The sequence below is a fragment of the Argopecten irradians genome, chromosome 4 (genome assembly GCF_041381155.1).
Source record: "Argopecten irradians isolate NY chromosome 4, Ai_NY, whole genome shotgun sequence".
Lineage (NCBI taxonomy): Eukaryota > Metazoa > Mollusca > Bivalvia > Pectinida > Pectinidae > Argopecten > Argopecten irradians.
The window spans coordinates 35,459,664-35,480,237 of record NC_091137.1 but is presented as its reverse complement, the minus strand read 5'-3'; the positions used below and the strand labels follow the sequence as shown (position 1 = coordinate 35,480,237).

The window sequence follows — 20,574 nt, the reverse complement described above, 5'->3', positions numbered from 1 at the left end:
AATTGCACTATGACATAGTATGGAGGTGTAGACAGTATCAATATGTGCTTTCAAATGTAAATGTAACTACCTTTATCACACGCTTTTCTAACTATATTTAAATCGATATGTACCATCACCTTTCAAATGCATCAGAAACTTCTCAAGGACAAGAGAGATAAGAAATCAACCAAGGAAGCTTGTTAAAAGTTAAAATGTGTTGGTGTTAAAGTGGGTAGGACACTTGTGGTGCGACCGAGACCACGTTGGGATCATCACGAATTGTGTCTAATCCAAATAGAATGATAATGCAATTGTACTTGGTGTTTTGAGTTCCTTCTGGAAACCTTGGGTAGTCCTTAGGGAGATGTTAACCCCCATATATAGTATATAAACGATGAAAAGAATCAGTGACGCATTTCGTATTGGATTGCCTAAACAGATCTTATTCTTATATCATACGAAAAAACACTCGAGATACAGATTGAAAAATTTAACGTAAGTTGCATATGCTGCCAAAAGGAAGCATAAAACGTTTTAAAATTATGATTGTTAATTACGGACTGTTCCATTTTTGGTAATGATTTTATTCTGTTGTCATATGATATTTTTAAAAATCATTTCTTGTTTCAGCTGTTTAGTCTTGTTAAGTTTAATGTACAGAATTTGACAAAGCTGTGTAGGCAAACATAGTTTAAAAAAAACACCTTTTGAACTTAATTTTGCTATCTTCTAGTGTTAACAGGCTTTAAAGACGGTTATTGGTTACTATAAACGTATACATCATAAAAATATACTATTGAATTATTTACATTGCCTTCAATCATTCAAATCGTAAAGGAAGTCGCTTGATTAATTTTCAGTTTCATGGAATCATGCGCAACAACTTTCATAATATATACTTAAACAATAATCCACCTTGTGGCTTTAAATTTCAAATTTACACTGATTATCTTCGGTACGTTTTCGGAACATTGTTTAATCCTAATATCCAGTAGAATTGACTCACTGTTGAAAAAGGAGTTTAATTAAAAATATTTTAGTTGATAGCACGAAGAGATATTCCACATGCATGATTAATTAGTACAATCACCGTATAAATATACTACATTGTTGATACCATAGAGATTTATATTAACATTAAAGGCAAGTTGTTATGGCTGTTTCTGTCATGAGAAAATCCCCACCCAAGATAAATATTTTATCATAAAACATAATTAGGGCCCCGCATCGAGATGCGGGTGCCCTATAGTAATCAGGTTGTCCGTCCGTCTGTCTGTCCGTCCGTCCGTCTGTCCGTTTTTTTTCTTTTGCACATTAATGATGGAAGGGAGTGGAGTATTTTCCCCATATTTTACATGATGATTCCCCATCCATCCTAGATCTGCTTGGTAAGTTTTCAGGCTGAAATTAAATTAAAAAATCGGCCATCTTGGATTTTAACATTTAAAAAAATCACAATGTTGTTGCTCTTAACTGATAAACATTTTGTTATAACTGATAAACATTTTGTTATAATATTATGATGCAAAGTTGTTCAGAATTAAACAAGGAGTTGACTGTCCAATGGTAAGGTCATGGGCCAAGGTTACTAAGTCAAAGGTCAAGGTCAAATTTAAAAAAAAAAATATTTTCTCATGAACATTTTGCTACAACATTTATAATGAAGCAGAGTTGTTCAGAATTAAACAAGAAGTCAACTCACCAAAGTTTTGACTGACCAAAGGTAAGATCATGGGGTCACTGCATCAAAGGTTGTGGACACATTTTCCATTTTTGGACTTATTAACAATTTGTTATGACATAATAAATAAGATTATTCATTGCTTAATATATTAATTAAAGTCAATATGATTTGAATCAAAATGGCTACATGATATGATTAGAATCAAAAAGGCTGCAAATCAGTCATCTTGGCACGTCAGACACATAGCGGGGCCCTTTCTGACGTGTCAGTGTTCTAGTTGAAAATGGAACCACTCATTCATAAAACAAACAATTGATTTGATAAGTGTTTGTTTCAAACCTACGTTGCAAAGTGTAAACATATATTACTAAATAACAGGCGGTAATATTACTTTTCATTATATGGTCGTGTTTTGGTGCTCGTTTTCATTAGCTGGAGCTACATTTTCTCTTCCTGTTTTGAATGAGGTGGATTGAATGGATCCCAAGGTAGCGCAGTTGTGTATATCCTGTTTTTTATTAATACAAAAGTTGAATATTTCAAAAGGACCAGGCTGTACTCAAATATAGTGAAAAAGGCTTTCCTAATCAGGTCAACAAAATATATTGTGACGTCATTGGTTAGCTACTTATTTGCGTGTGTATTTTGTATGATAGCTCAAATAGTATTAAAATGCATTATGATATCGGTCTCTCTTTGCATCAGCCTATATTTTTCTCATGAGAGGCTTCCATTTCCGTACTGTAGAATATATGCGTATCTACGTAATATATAGAGGATAACATTTTCGCAAATATTGATAGTTTGCGAAGTTAAATTTAAAAAAAACAGTACTCTACTTTTACAATGTAAACCAACTCTCATTTAACTATGATTGAAAGTTAATCCTATCCAATTTTCATTTCGCAAAAAGTATTCTCCAGGAATGATAAAATTACGAAATTTGTTGAGACTACTGAGTTTAGCTGAAAATAATATTTCCAAAACTTACATCATTATTGAGAAATATAGTTTCAGCCAATGATATTGTTTGCATATTAAAAATGATATCGTCTTCCTGTTTCTGTTGTTCTAGTAAGTAAGAGCGTATTACGGCCTGAATATAAATTCTCCATTAATTTATTTTGGGCTGGTTCACTTTCGTATTTCAATGCCTGACAGCTTTTTCTAATGGCGATGAACTTTCTCAGTTTCGTTTCGATTAATTTTCGAGATTTCAAATTGACCGCAAAGTACATGAAATTTAATCGGACGCCAGATTATGTACTTTTAACTCATTGTAACATTGGATATTATCGATGTAAGGTAGATCGAGATCTACAAGCTATATGGTATCTTTTCTATCGTTTGTTCAACCTTCCCTTTCAAATATTTATGTATTTATTTGCCCTATGCGCAGTAACTGTAATACACGACTAGTTAAAACGTTATTGCTAAAGTGCGTTATATGACCTTGGCGACATTAACATTAATGAGAAACGTTGATTGACGGCCTTTCAGGGACAAACACAAGGCAAATATTTCCTAATTAGTTTTTCTCCATGAGACTATTATTAATGTATTCCCTGCTGGTAGTACATGGTCCCTTACAACAACTATTGCTCTTTCAGTGTCGGCTTGCCTCATTTGAAAAAGGCGGAGTTAGGGCAATGGAGCTCTGGGTGCGTCAAGGTTCGCGAGGTATACTTTACTTTAAGATGGCAATCCGAAGTCTGTCATACAAATCCAGAACGCCTATCTATCATTCATCATCTCGCCATGGTTTACTGACTAGCCGACCTGTTTTCAGTGCATATCTATTGGACCTTACCTTCTTACAAAGTACATTCTGTTTTTGGTATTTAACGACATGCCTACATAGAACATAACAAGTATCTGTTAGCTAGAACATTTGATCAATTTCAAAATCTTTGAAACGGGCATTGATAAAATACCCAGTGTTAATTAGGATGGAAGCGTCTCCCTGATACCGATTTACAATAATAAAGAAACCACGATCTTGATTTGAATCCCAAAGATGTGGGCTCATAACTTTAAGAGAGTTCACCGCTTGCCGTGTTGTTCTTTAATGAGTATTTCTCGCAGATATTAAAACATTTGTGTGTTAAGGTAGAACGCTTTACCTGTTTAGATTTTACTATTGGTATCTATTTGATTTATATTTATTTCGACAAATGTAATGATTCGTGTCAATATGGCCTTTGTCCTCTAAAAAATACTAATATCGGAATATCAGGCACCCTTAGGCTATTGCTTGGCTCATGGATAGACAGAAATGAAAATCGAACCATGCATCGATATATCTAATAATTCGATCAGACCCTAATTTATCCAATAAACCAAAGTCAAAAACTGACATGCCAGACGATTAGTTATATTATATGCTGAAGTTCTGGATGATGAATTACCAGATGCTGATACTTATTCCAATGCTCTAAATTATAAAAGAGAGACATTTTGCAAGAGGATCAGTGGGTTAAATGTAATGTAGTAGTCGTAATAATAACTGTAGGATTTTGGTCAACATAAATATTTATTATATTCATGATAATAGAAAATAAATTTTAAAAAAATGAAAATGAAAAAAATGTTTTGATAAAAAAAAATACGATGATTTAAAGTTTAAAGTGAAATAAATGGTGAAAATACAGTCTTGCTCCCCGCTAGTTCAGTGGTATTTGATTCAGTTTATCTCAATCAACACGTGCGTGTAATGACACATAACTTAGTGCTCAACCCACATAAACAAAATTTCATTTGCAATTAAAACACACATAAACCACACGGAACATATTTATGATAGCAATATGAAAACCAAATCGATTGAATTTAAAATGACGATCATCATAACAAATATCACTTTGTATTTTTTCTGAATTAATTTATGAGTATATTAATCCAAAGATAACGTTTTTCTCTTGATCTACGAAGCATTATGCCATTTAGATGAATAATTGAACAACGTTTTGCAGTAGTTTTGTGTTAGTAGTATCAATGTACAAGATGACAAAACACATTTGTTTAGGAATTTTAACAAATTCTTTTTTTCGAATAACAGTTAATCATGAAGGTGTAGATGTTTCTGATATATTTGCAACACTATTTCATCACAGGCACATCTCATTTCAAATGCACAGTTCAATAAAAACCCATACAAAATAGGTTGTCGCTCTTAACATCATCATATTTCACTTTTTGGTTTTCTTGAATTAATGCGCCAGGGGATTGACTGTTCCGGAAGCACTAACTCCACTCTTTCAACTACATGGCATTTTCTAAACCATGCTTTTCAACCCAAAGGTTTGCTTTCTGACCTTTCCATTACAGTAATAAGGTGCACTAATCTACAGGGCTTACAAGTCCATTTCCTGATACCAACGAAGTGATTCTTCAGGTCTGAATATTTTCATGACATTTTGATTGTAGGTACAACGCTTAACTATCATAACCGTTTCAAATTAATTAAATTTTTAATTTATTTCTTTATTCCTTAAATGTGTGAGGATTTTTGATAAACTTAAATGTTAGTATAACACTATAACACCAATGTCTATTTATTGAAATGAATTTCCTGGATATGACGCATGGTTTTGCGCCATTAGAGGTGCTATATACACCTTACTATGATTTAGTTTCAAGCTTTGTTAAAAACAATTAACAGATCTAAATTCGAAGCATTGTTTCTCTCACCCAACCCTTATCTCGTCCAGATTCAGTGGCACTGGTTATGTGATAAATGTTCACTTCAATACATGATTTAGTGAACTGTGAACAGCAACGTGGATATAGTACAATGCAAATAGCCCTATATCTGAAGATTGATTGCTGTTCATACTCTATCTCTTCGAAACACCAAAGGTCACCTAATAGCAGTTAATATGAAACACAAGGAGTGTCATGAATGTTTCCAGATTCGCACTTTATTCATTCTACACGGTGATCAACTGATTTGAACGGAAGAGGAGTGGATTTTTATACATTACCAATAGTTACTATAAATTGGTGTTTATCGTCGTGGTGAAAGACAAAGCACAATTACAAAGAGAGATAATCACGCGAGATGTTCGTGTTAGCAACAAATAAAAACGACGAACATATTTCAACAATTTTCATACGCACATTAATAACATATTCAAACGAGAGGGATACATTGAAACCGAGAAATTAGGTCAATTATATTGCGTTTGTAGATATTGTTGTCAACAATGTTATTTATACTATCTCTATCAGTATACAGAGGGAAAACAATTAATGGAAAGACACGTTTTGTACAATTTGTACAATAGGCTTTAATAACATTTCGAAGACATTTACACAATGTTTATTCATAACCAGGTAATTAACCGGTATGTCCACTACTATATACTAGTTTTGTACAAATAAGAATTATGCTAAATAAGAGCTGCCATTTTCACCGATTAACGAAAAGTGGCAAACGATTACTAATAATTGTCTGATTGTGAGTTATGATTTATTGTAAATAGCTATATGTGAGTTATTCATGAATAATGATGGTTGGCTAAATGTGAGCCATGATTGTTACTCTTTGGCCAAATATGAGTTATCCATTAATACTGTTGATTAGCGAAATAAGAGACACTTGGATACTGATTAACTGACTGATAACCAAATCACTGCTAGCAGATCGTTTGAGTAATCTTTGACCATTACTATGTAACACAAAACGGATCTATAGTTTTGTTGATACATTGATAAGGCAGAGATAGTGGAGCACTATTTATGTCGTTTAGTGTTTGATATAGATTACGAGGTGTTTCAATGTGTACTCTGGTGTAAAGTTGTACCATACAAATTAGTTTTGTCAACATTGTAGCAGGCCTAATTACTTGCTCTTGGAGCTTAGTCCTTCTGGACTTTTGGCTGAGTACACGTTTCATAGGAAGCCCTTGCAAAATTAATAAAACATAAAGCAATTCTGAATATACTTTACAAAAGTATATTTGAAGTTTTATTTCGAACACTCTTGTTGAACGCTGAATGCAAAAAGGGATTATGACGATTATTTTGCCCGTTGTCAGTATTGTGTGACCAAGTGGGGTATATTATTCGGTGTCTTTGAAGGCTACGTAGCACTATATAGGGCAACAGGAGCCTAAAAACATATATTACAAGGGACACAACTCGAATACACAGCAGGCTCCCAAGACACACATGCATTCACTAATCCAACACATTACATTCAAGGATGGTCATCCTAAAATGACAATAGCTGTTAATAGGATGTTAGGCCCAATCAACCAACAAAATAAATACAATTGTGAAAACAAATAGGCGATTCAAGAGTTCACACAACACGTTTCTTTTGATGCAATTTGCAATGAGATGATACCATAGAATGTTCGGAATCAGTTGGGAATGGAATTGTTCTTACATGTGACTACATTACAAGGATACCGTTTTATTGAATTCAGTAGTCGACCTCACATCGCTGAATCAAATAATATTGGTTATCGGTATAGATCTGTGACAATTTGCATTGATTACAGGCGAGACCACGTAATTCCACTAGAAAGCCCCTGTAACGATCGCTGAACTCGTCTGGACATAAAAATACCCACATAAATGAAATGTTATCTGATGGTCTGCTTCTATCGCATTAGACGACTTTGAAATATTCAGTACGTGGATTTTATTTTTATTTTTCAGAAGCATCTCGACCGGCAATGAAAGTAACGAATACTGACTGCTTATATGTTGCGAGTCCATTCTTTGTCGACGAGACATACTGTTCAAATATATATATAACATGCCAGCATTTGAAGCACTGCTCAACTAACGAAGAAATCCTTCTGTTTAACCGACTTACCTTAGCGGTGACTTCATTTCACGTTTTTCTGTCCAACTACTTTTTCGTCGCGATTTTATGTTAAAAAGATTTATTTGACATGTGCTTGACATACCGTCGCGAGAAATCCACCCCTATCCGCTCGCAATAATAAACTGCATTTTCAGTATATGCTTATTTACTTTCTTTGAAAATTGCGATAACGACCAATCAGCGTACTTAAAGCGAATACTTAATTTAATATATTTAGATCGATTATCAATTAATATAAATTAATATAAATTAAAGTGCTTTTCACTTGGTTTAAAAAGAGAAACAAAAAACTCGTTTTGTATAATATACTGAACTTCATTAATACTAAGATCCAATTCATTTTGTTTATATTTTTAAAGGCTGACCAAAAGCCCCAACATTTGCAGCCTCCAGATGTATAATATGTCGGGGGGTTTAAATGTATTTTTGTGTTTAAAAAAGACCCAGTTCATAAAAAGATTATATATTTAATTGTTAGATTCAGTTCCAACCTTAATCGATGGAATATTACAACTATTTTATATGAAAAACGTGACTTATCACCTTGCTACAAATATCATATCAAATAAGGGGTTTCATTTGCCATATGCTAGGTATATTATTTCACTTAGTTCACAATCTACCACTCCGTGTGATAAAATGCGTTGTGATCATGATATCAGAATATCCACTTCTGCATGAATCATTTTACGTTATCTCAATTACTGCATCACGGTTACTTTTCGCGAATGGATTATTTTCGCTATATTACAATTTTAAATGAGATCCAAACATCAACGAAATATTTAGGAAAAGTGTTGACATACCTAGGAATATTTAACAGTGGTTTATTTTCCAACAAATTAAATGATTCGGTGATCTGCCAAATTTAACATCCGTGCATATGACCTGTATAGGAAACCGCGAAACATAAACCCTCTAATTTGAAGCGTTATACAGTAAATCGATATAACGTGTCTAATTAGCACCATCCAGTCTTGAAAAAGAATTTTAAAACAGATGACCATTTCATTTGGTTCAATTTCCTGTTACTCTTTCTATTAGCTGATGATAAGCATCAGTTGCAACTACTGAAATATATATATTGAAGCAATCTCACGTTAGTTCACGAATAGTGTAATGCATTTCAATTACTGACAGAACAAAACATATACCGTAGGGCATTCGACAAAGAAAAACGTTTTGCGATGATTTAGTTTACATGCAATACAAACAGAATTGCACATGCTAATTGACGCCAACGATTTGAATAAATTATGCCAAACTTGCCTTTTCGTAGAAAATCAGAGAGCGTAACCGATATATACAGAGAGGGCTGGAAGTAACATATGTTCAGGTATACATTTCATATACAAAACTTTCATAATAAAATATAAAAATGACATTCTGAACTGTCCTGATTTATTGATAAATTTCTTTGCGATTCAGATAATAAATTCATATGCAAATAAAAATAAACCAATAAAATGCATTCATTGATTGCACACCTGAGTAAACAATTAGGTTCATCACATTGAAATGTAGATTTCATTACTATACTGGATGGCATTACATTGCAGCATAGTAGAGAAGGTCGGTTTTAATAAATTTGAACGTTGAATATCACAATACGTAAAGGATGGTTGCATATACTTGTAATGCTTACATTGCAAATATATAGTTGATTGGTTGATTAGTTGACTACTCCTAACATCCTATTAACAGCCAAGTTTGTTTAATGACGGCCTCCCGCTTTGTGTATTGTGTATGTGTTAAGAACGGGAGTCTTTTTTTTTCTTTTCTTTTTTTTTTTTTTTTTTTTGGGGGGGGGGGGGGGGGGGGCTGTAGTATATTTGTGGTGTTCCTTATTGTTATATTGGAACTTTTGTCCATTTTATAGTGCTATCTCACTGAAGCATGTCACGAAAGACACAAAACAAACATCACTTTACACTGACAACGGGCAAACCAGCAATCCCACTGCATTTATGATGAGACTTCCTTACAGGGGCGAGCGCTCAAATGAAGGCCAAAAAAGCGCATAACGTTGTCCAATTATACGAGTGATTTACTATTAGGAAATTATTCGCGGCGGCTCCTTTGTAATCTTTGAAAGCGTGATTCGCCTAATTTGTAAAACCACAATTTTTGTTTGAAAAAAATCACGATATATCAAATTTTACAACTTTTAGGGAATCCGCGAATTTAGCGAAATTACAACCCCGCTAATTTGAGCAACTGTACAGTAAAACGACTATAACATCGATGGGAGGGACATCGTAAAGCGCTTATGTTTTTCGTAGTATCCTCCTGTAACGTTGGTGACACATCAAGCCTGTTTAATCCTTCTCAAATACGTCATTGGTACCAGGGATATATTCTAGGATTCGCCAATCGATAGACCTCAAGGTGAATTCGTGCATTAATATGAAGTTTCATTGTTTTTAAGAATACATGCTAAAGAACCATATTTCAGCGTTATTAACAGAATGTCATGGAATTGAAGTATGCATTTTGTTACATTTCTTGAAATTTATAACGGTCTATTATAATGTAGAACATATTCGATAATAATTACGATAATTTCAACTAAGCACCACTTCGGTCTAACTTCAATAGCCCATTTAAAAGAAAGATTAAAAAGGATGCCTTAAGAATTCAATATGGAATGCGCCCAACAATATATTGTACAATATAAAGAAAATTAATACGATTAATCAAGTTGAGGTGAAATCTCGATATGAACACAAAACCAATATGGATTTGTCGACATCGATATGGTTCCATCTATCCTGATCACGTGTTGCCTAGGAAAAGGAAAAACGTACTTGAGTGACCATATTGGTCACCATGACAACGAACGTCGCTGTTGTCACAGTTATGAATTTATCGTCGATAGTTAATAATATATTTATAGTGAAAAGAATGGGAAACCTAACATTCTACGGAACTGACCGATATTGGAAAAGGTTTCCTAGGCAAAATTCTGCGATGTTTTTGAGCGATCTTATTGAACTGTTTGTCTTTCAGAATTTAATAGCGTACATCATGCCCAATTAATAAGAAAGAAACAATCCTATGTTATTACATTATAGTACAAAATCATAACAGAATGGTATCAATGCTAATTTTCGTTAGACGTGGGAGGAAATATATATATATATATATATAGGCTGTCGAAAAAACGATAATGAATGCTAAAGTGACTTGATTTGGTTTTGCATTTTTTTTCTCAATAAAGCCTCATATATGCAAATAAAGTCACTGATGCTAAGAAAAATCATTCGTTTCCGATTTTTTAGGTAATACTGTAAACAAACATTTTTTTGCGTGCGACTAATTTTGCGTATTTTGCGAGCTGTAAGAAACCGCGAAAATCAATTGCCGCAAAATGTTCCTAGGACATGGAAAATGTAACTATGTTTCTCTAAAGAACGGAATTAAATGGCAGTGAAAATGGCGGTAGGCATAACAACCAGACATTAAGTTGTCGTCGTGATGTTAAGTTTGGTTTATAGTATATAGTTCCTACCACGTAGTTCCTTAATTTTGGTCTACAGTATATAGTTTCTACCACGTAGCTCCTTACGTTTGGTTTACTGACATAGTTTCTACCACTTAGTTCCTTTAGTTTGGTTTAAAGTATATATTTTCTACCACGTAGTTTCTTAAGTATGGTTTATAGTATATATTTTTTCTACCGCGTATTTTCTTAAGTATGGTTTATAGTATAAATTTTCTACAATATAGTTTCTTAAGTATGGTTTATAGTATAAAGTTTCTCCCACGTAGTTTCTTAAGTATGGTTTATAGTATAAAGTTTCTACCACGTGGTTTCTGAAGTATGGCTTACAGAATATAGTTCCTATCACGTAGTTTCTTAAGTATGGTTTACAGTACAAAGTTTCTACCACGTAGTTTCTTAAGTTTGGTCTACAGTATATATTTTTCTACCGCGAAGTTTCTTAAGTAAGGTTTATAGTATATATTTTCTACCACGTAGCTTCTTATGTATGGTTTATAGTATAAAATTTCTACCACGTAGTTTCTTAAGTATGGTTTATAGTATAAGTTTCTCCCACGTCGTTTCCTAAGTGTGGTTTACAGTATATATTGTCTACGGCGTAGTTCCTTACGTATGGTTAACAGTATAAAGTTTCCATCACGTAGTTCCTTTAGGATTGTTTATAGTATATAATTTCTACCACGTAGTTTCTTAAGTATGGTTCATAGCATAAAGATTCTACCACGTAGTTTCTAAAGTATGAATCACAGTATAAAGTTTCTACCACGTAGTTTCTTAAGTATGGTTTATAGTATTAACATTCTACCACGTGGTTTCTTAAGTATGGTTTACAGTATAGTGTCTACTACGTAGTTCCTTAAGTATGGTTTATAGTATAAAGTTTCTACCACGTAGTTCCCATAGGATGGTTTATAGTATAGGTTTCTACCACGTAGTTCCGTACGTTTGGATTCTTAAGTATGGTTTATAGTAAATAGTTCCTACCACGTAGTTCCTTAAGTATGGTCTACATTATATAATTTCTACCACATAGTTCCTTAAGTATGGTCTACAGTATAGAGTTTCTACCACGTAGTTCCTTAAGTATGGTCTGCCATATATAGTTTCTACCACGTAGTTCCATAAGTTTAGTTTACAGTATATAGTTTCTACAACGTAGTTTCTTAAGTATGGTTTACAGTATATAATTTCTGCCACGTAGTTCCTTAAGTTAGGTTTACCATAAATTGTTTCTACCGCGTAGCTCCTTAAAAATGTTCTACAGTATATGGTTTATACCATGTAATCCCTCATTAGTGTACATGTCATTCTACCGTTAGTACATCACCTTGTGCTCGAGAGTTGGATTAATTCTGGTAAAAGTATCGAAAACGTTATGTTTATGACAAAGCGTTCATTTATATTTCGAGCATTTTCCATATTCAAAACCTTCATTTATATTTCGAGCATTTTCCATATTCAAAACCTTTCATTTAAGTTTTCCGGATGATATAGCGTTTGGACCAGACTATAGTGAATGTCATAGTAAATTACATTTTTTTGACCTTATCGAATCGATTCCGTACAGGTGAAACTATATATTGTAATAGAAACAAATATGCTGGTGGTTGATCAGCTTTTCATTTAACAAACCACCAGTCATAATGGGATTTTTCTTAGATTTTATAAAAAGATATCGTGATGTCGAAACTTTTCCAAATATAATTTTGTATTTGCCCAGTGAAGTAAAACCTTATTTTCCAGACACGTTGTTTGCAATAAAGTAGCATATCCCACATCTCATAATAGTCGATAGATCAAATGGACTTTTTGTCTCTAGTTCAAGGACGAATTGTGTAACTGATTCTCGGATGAATAGCACAGTTTAAAATCAATCAACAATGAATAGCACAGTTCAAAATCAATCAACAAAACGCACAGACTTTACCTATACATTATTTTAACGACAACCTGTGGACAGGTGCCGGAGACACACAGGGAATATGCATTGCGTCGAATAGAAAATAAACCCGGCTTAGCAACATACTTAACATTTGAAATTGAAATCAATTATGCATTTACGGTTGAATAAAATATTTAATGCTTTCTTTTTCGTGACTTTTGTTTAAACGAAATGTCAATACATTTGGTCTCAAAATCATAATAACGTAGTAAAAAAATATTTCGTTGCATATTGCAATTATTTATCAACATCGTCTATTTGAATTACAGATTTTTATTTCGGAAACAAATATATAATTATCAAAACATAAAAAATGCACAAGTTCTGTGTTAAGTGTTTTTGTTATGCATGTGTACAAAGGATCAATACCAAACTCTCTGAACCCTTACATGCTAGTTATACTAACCGCACGACGATATATCAACATGATAGGATCCTATATAGGGTATTGCATTATCGTCAAAAATATTTTTAAAATTAATTTGTTTTACTAAATATTTTATATGAAGAAAACATGTTAATTCTCAATTCAATATTGAAGAGAAAGCAACCCTTTGTAATAAAAAACGACTATTATATTATTCCATTTTGTAAAATATTACTGTTGTTCAATATACTATGTAATTCCACACGTTGCACATCCAAGGGATATAAAATTTAGTCGGAAAGTTTTACATGCATACAACTGAAACAAAAGTTTTAAAGTGTGAAAGAAAAAAAGAAAAAATATTCCAACTTACCTGTAAGTTTGTGTGACTTGTTAGATCGGTTCTACAATGTCCAATGATTGTCTAAGTTCTCACACTATATAAACGACACACTTACGAGTCCGCATACGTCAGGAGGAACTAACCTATTCTACACCTACACTTAGTACCTTTGGACACCCAATGTTGTAAATGAATTCTGACGCGCTTCCTCGACTTCCGGTTAAACTAAACCTATAACAGTTGCCACCTCTGAAATCAAAGAGCTTGGCTGATAAGATCACGTGACACCCACTCGATCGATCCTCCTATTGCGGAGAGTGCCGTTTCAAGATATGTTGAAGCAGATCTCTCCTGTCGCCTATAGAACGCAAGGTAGCACGGTGACAACTGTCAATAGCAGTGGTCAATTAATGTGTAACATCCATCGTTTGACGGAAGTGGGACGTTCGTGGAAGAGATGAGACTTGTTGATAAAGGAACCATTTACATTGTAAACAGATTGTCAACATAAAATCGAGTTCCGGTCGGTCCGGACTATATTTCCACTGTACCTACTATATACGGGTTGGCGAGTTAAAAGGTATCAGTTAAGTAGGCTTACATGTTGCACAAGATTATCAAAGGACCGGCGTTGCATTTCGCATTAAAATGTGTGTGATACTCAACTTTAGGGGTTATTAGAGCTAGAAATATAAACAAGAATAATTGTCAACACTTGATCTCTTCTGGAACAGATAACAGAAGTAGGTTCTAGTGTCTGATACTTTGTCCACAGGTAATGTTGAGCTCCTTCAACAGCTAGGATAGTCCCTATCAGGTAGCTTTGTCGTAAAATGCGCTGTCTTAATTTATTGATAAACTTTAAAGGGATGAGTTAGTTATCGGTACATCAACACGCACATGGATAACAAAACAGTGAAATGGCACCTGAATCTTTCATGAAATATGAAAGAGAAGTTATTGTAATTGAAAGGAAAGTTGCCTACTTCTTCACAATGAGTACAACCGTTACTTTATGTCAGTTTTTCCGCGGTTTCTACCACTTGAGGGGCCGCTGTGGTCGAGTGGTTAAGCTGTTCCGACATATTCACTCGAATTCGAATCCCGTGTGAGGTAGTTGGTATGTTCTGACCGTTGATCGGTGTTTTTTCTCCGAGTACTCCGGGTTTCCTCCACTAACAAACTTAGCACTTCCTTACACGACCCTGAATGCTAATGGAACGTAAAACTAAATAACAAACCAAATTACACATTCAAATGATACAAAAAAACAATTATTCATATCTATTATCTAAAAGTATTAAAGTAAATATTGCAAGATCATGTTAATCTTTACATATCTAAACTCCTTTATACTATTTTCAGCAGTACCTGAGAAACTAAATAAAGGCTTTTCCACGTGCTTTTTAAAATTTAATGTCATATTCCATTGTCACCTCTTAATTCTATTTCGATCTGGATCATTCGATGTTTATTACTACTTCAATTCTGGCACAAATATCACATTAGTAAATATATTAGATTACTGTTTAATGATAGGTTTATTCAACTCTACCTGCGATATATCGCTGTCTAATAACAGTAATGCTGAAAAATTATTAAATTTCGTGATCTTCTGTCCCCGTATTCGCGGCGAATTGACGGAAAGAAATAATATATATATGTATATACAACACTATGTTATAACTGTAAAAACAACGCCTTGAAAAACGTCCAGACCCATGAAATTACGAAATGAAGTCCAAGAGAAAATAAGATGGTTTATAATATTTTTTTCTGATTCTTAGAATCACTACATGAAATAGTTGTATGCGGTTCAGCCCCATATCCTAATACTCTAGTATCATTCCATATATTTGTTTATACATGTAGGATCTTAAAGGCCCTTCAGGTTAGATTACCCAAGTGACATATTAAAAAAAGATATTACATGGACGAAGTCACTAGGTATGAAGCGTTTTGTGTGATAAAAAACGCATGCTTTGTAAAGAACTTATTAAAATTTTCAAATATTTGTTTAACAATATCCCAAAACACCTTTTCAATTGATATTGCTTCAAATAAATCTGAAATCAGATTCTGTTAAAATCTAGATCAGCTATATAAAGTACATTACAAAAGTGTAAGGTTAACATACCGCTGATGCAACTATGAAATACTATCATTGAACACATTTAGTGGGATGGTAAAAGTAATCGCTAATGAGCGTTCGGAGATCCCCAATGACGCAGATAACGTTTTATAAATTGTAGAAATATCGAGATCAATTTTATATAAATCATTTCCAACAAAACATGTAATGAAAAAATATAATATATACATGTACTCATCAACCCACTCACCCCCCTCAAAAAATATTTCACTAACTCAATATGAATAACTAAAATATGATATTCAATAATGTAAACTTAAACTTGAAATGTCTGTGTGTGCTAATCCATGATTAACCGTCATTGTTGTTTTTACCAAATCGGTTTAATGTTTTACTTTTAGAAGGAATCTTTGTTGAATTGCTGCCGATTCACAGCTATGTTTTCATAACTGAACAGTATTGACGATAAAACTCACAGAAGGACAAAACCATCATTTATTTTTTAATTGATTGACGTTACAAACTTTTTCGGAATATATAATTTAGTATGAATTAAGGTGTCACAAGGGTTATAAGGTCGATTTTGTGTTAAAAAAACTGAATGCTGGAGCGGAATCGAAAGTGTTTAATGTCATAACTGAATCGTGATGATTTATAATTTTGTTACCATATATATGCTCTGGTATTATGTGTGGTTGAAATTTATGTTTAAATTCATTATCTTTGGCATTCAATTATTTGCATACAACATTTCTAAAATGATATATGCTTAAATAACATGTTCGGCAACTTACGATAGTAGTACGTGGACTAATTCAATAGAATATTGAATGTTTACATGCATATGCGATGTTATTATGGAATTTTGCATTGAATAATTATAGTTAATGTCGCTGGTGTTCTGCCGTGAAAGCCGTATCAACACCATAATTTGGTCCAAGGAGAACCTTATCACGTCGTCTGTGAAGCTGCAGCAGACAAATATTATGTAACACTATATTTGTAGTGTATAAACAAGACAAAAAAGTCTTTAGTTGACATCCTTACTTAACCAGGTAGAGCTTATATGCAATACATTGCACTGATGGGGGACCGTTTAACTAATAATCCAAACAAAAATTTATTGTCATTTGATTTTTTTTCAAAAATGAACAGAGATCACGATATTAATCCTTTAATAACTTGGCATCATAATTTAATATATTGATAGACATTGCAGAGACATAGAGATTACAATTTATCGAGAGAGAAAAACCGAAATCGTTTGACAAATTAAAACAGTATCATTAACTCTTAGATACCAAAATCTCTACTAGCAGCGATTTCAATAACTTATCTATCATCGTATTCCATTGTATTCGTTGGTGTGAAGAAGAAACGGCAACAATATTTTACTAATCGTTAACAATAATAAAGTGACGTCGTTTTAATGTGGTCTGACCGCCATTTTATGTTCATATATAGACTATTGGTGAAAGCGGACGTGTTATTGTGCCTAAATACATCATAGTTTCCATTAGTGTTATAAAATTGACCATAACACATATAACCCGTATTGGTTCGGATATGAACACAGTGGTTTGATTATTATTCGACGGGAGCGTCAACGGCACCGTAACGTACGCATGCTCAGTGAGAAGTATATCAAAACAAAATTCACAAAGTCAAAATAATTATCCTATATTTACTCCTACCTAAAAGGTTTTGTCATAGAGGTATCTCTATCAAATTGTGAAAGTTGAATACTAATTATACTTAGAGTGTGGAATAAATTTCATATCAAACAACCATCAGTGTGTATCCTCCATTTTATAATTGAAATTAGAATGTATTTAAGGAAATGGAGAGCTCATAATGGGATTGTTCATTAGTTAACAACCATGAAATCTAATTAAAGGATGTATATGTTGTAATGTATGTACGTCACGTCCATATTTGAAAGAGAATCACTAGGTACATCCGTCAATAATCTCAGTACAAATAAGCCATTTGTTTTGATCTTGGTCAATACATGGATTTCGTCAAACTTAATAATATCACCCTCACATTCAAACAGGTATCAATTGCAATTGGCTTTATGGGTAATATTAGTTATTTAGTGTTTTACAGGGATGGTACAGTAAATTATTTACACTGAACATTGTTTTTTTTCAATACAGCATTTTATGGACCTAATATTTATCCGTATCGCCGATGAAAAACAATATATTTAACCGATTTATCCCACCGATGACCCTTTGACTCATTTCACTGGAGCCTAACATTGCGTTTCTAGTTCCATTCTTTGCTGGAATCATTAGCATCCTATTAACAGCTATGGTTATGTAACGACGGCCTCCCATGTTTGCGGTGTGATGCGTGTATGTTGTGTGAGGTGCTTGTGTTGGGAGACTGTGGTATGTTCGTGTTGTGTCTTCTTGTATAGTGGAACTGTTGCCCTTTTATAGTGCTATATCACTGATGCATGCCGCCGAAGACACCAAGCAACACACCTCACCCGGTCACATTATACTAACAACGGGCGAACCAGTCGTCCCATTCCCTGTATGCTGAGCGCTAAGCAGGAGCAGAAAATACCACTTTTATATATAGACTTTGGTGTGTCTCGGCCAGAGGACAGAACCCAGAGCCTTCCTCACAGGAGCGAACGCTCAACTCCAGGCCAAAAGTGAGGCGGTGTCAAGGGAGGCATTAGGAAAGATAAAGTCGGTTAAGAAGAAGAGAAAAGAAAATATCCTAAATTTAGTCGGCTTTAACCATCATGCAATAGGGGCAGCAGGTACAATTCTATCGCCCGACGTTTCTAGTTCCAGCTCATATGAGTCTTGGAGGTCTTCGTCAACAAATGCCGTATTTTGAAAGTTATATGTGCCGCAATATACACGGTCATAAATCCAAAAGAACTTTTGATATGTTATTCACCACAAAATGTTACCAATATTGTATTAATTAAAGGACTTACAATGAATAGGTTTTTATTTTACAAAGTCAAATAAGAGCTCAAAATTAATATTCGCAGTAATACTTAAAGTCATGATATTTACGTTGACGGTGCAGTAAAATGAGTGTGAAAAGTCAAACCAAGAAGCCAAGATACGGTCCACCATTTCACTTCACATTTCCACAGTTGTAAAAGTTACATTATCTTCAGATATGATTTCAATTAAACATGCATAAAATGTAAAAAAAAAAAAAAAAACCTTATTTATCATCACGGTGCATAACTTAATTGTTGTAACTAATGTCTATAAAGAATCATACATTTTTTTCGTGCCTTTGAATGATTTTCACAGCTTAATTCATCCAAACCTATGGGTTACAATAGATTGCGGAAGAAAAAATAGCACAACAAAACTATAGCTACATGCTATGCTAAGGAAACCTATCTGTGCCACATGAATTAAACTTTACTTCATGTGGCACTAGCAGGGTTCCATACTATGCTTATATACAAATACATGTCCGTTGTAATTAGAGATTAAGGGCCGACTTGATATATTAATTAAAGGACATTATATTAGGATTACTTTTTGCAATAATTCGGATTTCTGTAAGCTGTATGACTCTTGTATGGGTGCATTTGTATCGGATTAATCCTATCTACAAATGATTCGTTCCGTTTGGGCTACATCATCATCTCTTCGCTGTTGCAGTATTATTCTAACTCTTCACAGTCATGTATTAATGCCTCTATGCCTTTTGATCAAGCCCGTGTGTATATTCAAGTATATTTTCGTATTCATTGGTCTTATCCAAGCTTCATCATGTACGTTCCATATCTAATCAACATGCATTGTTCACATCTTGGAAGATACTCATCTCGCTGCCCCGGACGGTCACCGCAAACACGCTTTGGGGCTTATAATTAGCATTGTTAGGTTCAAGCTTAGAAATAAACTGAACACTTTTTGCGAAAACATTATTCTCAGCCGAACGTCATATGATATTGCCAATCCTATTCTGAAGTAGTTGCTTCACTTACTACTGACGTCACTTTCGGTTAAGAGCTGGTGACATGACACTGATTTTAGATACCAACAAAGAACAATGCACGGTAGGACTTTATCGAACGAGTATTTTTGTCTTGTGTCACAGCAGTTTACTATTGTATCGAATTGATTAATATAACCTCCGATATTCAGTCTATAGCTTCAAAAGTTCAATTAACCATGGTATTGACAAACTATTAATATTCTCTACTATACAGTAGGATATTTTAACTGTTTCCACGTGAGATTTCCCACGGCGCCAACATTTCCGCTAAATGAAAATGTCTATTTTCCACTTCAAACAATTCATCATAGATGAAAGACAATGCAATCTTTACTATTGTTTTGCATGAAGATTTGACTCTTTTATGACCCTTTGTTACAGGTAATTTTCTGTGTTGTTATTGCTCTTGATTTCTGAATTATTTACTCATAAACAAGTTGTACGGTTAGTAGTTTATAGTGTCAGTCACTGCCTACACGGTGTTATGTATTGTTGCACGTGGCTATACCTTGCTAGTAGAACCTTGTTTAGGCGTTCGTTCTGTTTGATTAATGTGTTATAAGACAATGAATGGAATGGTGTCAATGATATCAATCTTTGGGGAAAACATTTGTGTTATAGTGTGAACCAATTATTGTTCGTTGTTTTTTTATTTTGTCGATTACAATATATTATTTGTGGTATATAGATTACGTGTATTGTTTAAAGCTCAAATCATTTTCAGTTTAACGATTGGTTCGTTGGTATATCAGATATTTAGTCCTATAAACAGTCCGAGAAATTTCAGGACGGCCTCCCATGTGTGGGTTACCGTGCGTGCATTTTTT

General features: G+C 33.8%; 1 long non-coding RNA gene across 1 annotated transcript in view; it reads right to left on the bottom strand.

The window, feature by feature from the left end:
• Positions 1 to 13,914, bottom strand: part of LOC138321468 (uncharacterized) — a 37,615-nt gene extending 23,701 nt beyond the window's left edge. Inside the window, exon 1 of the long non-coding RNA XR_011208337.1 lies at positions 13,693 to 13,914. This is a non-coding gene — a long non-coding RNA (uncharacterized lncRNA). The remainder of the gene's footprint in view (positions 1 to 13,692) is intronic.
• Between the last annotated feature and the right edge of the window lie 6,660 nt (positions 13,915 to 20,574).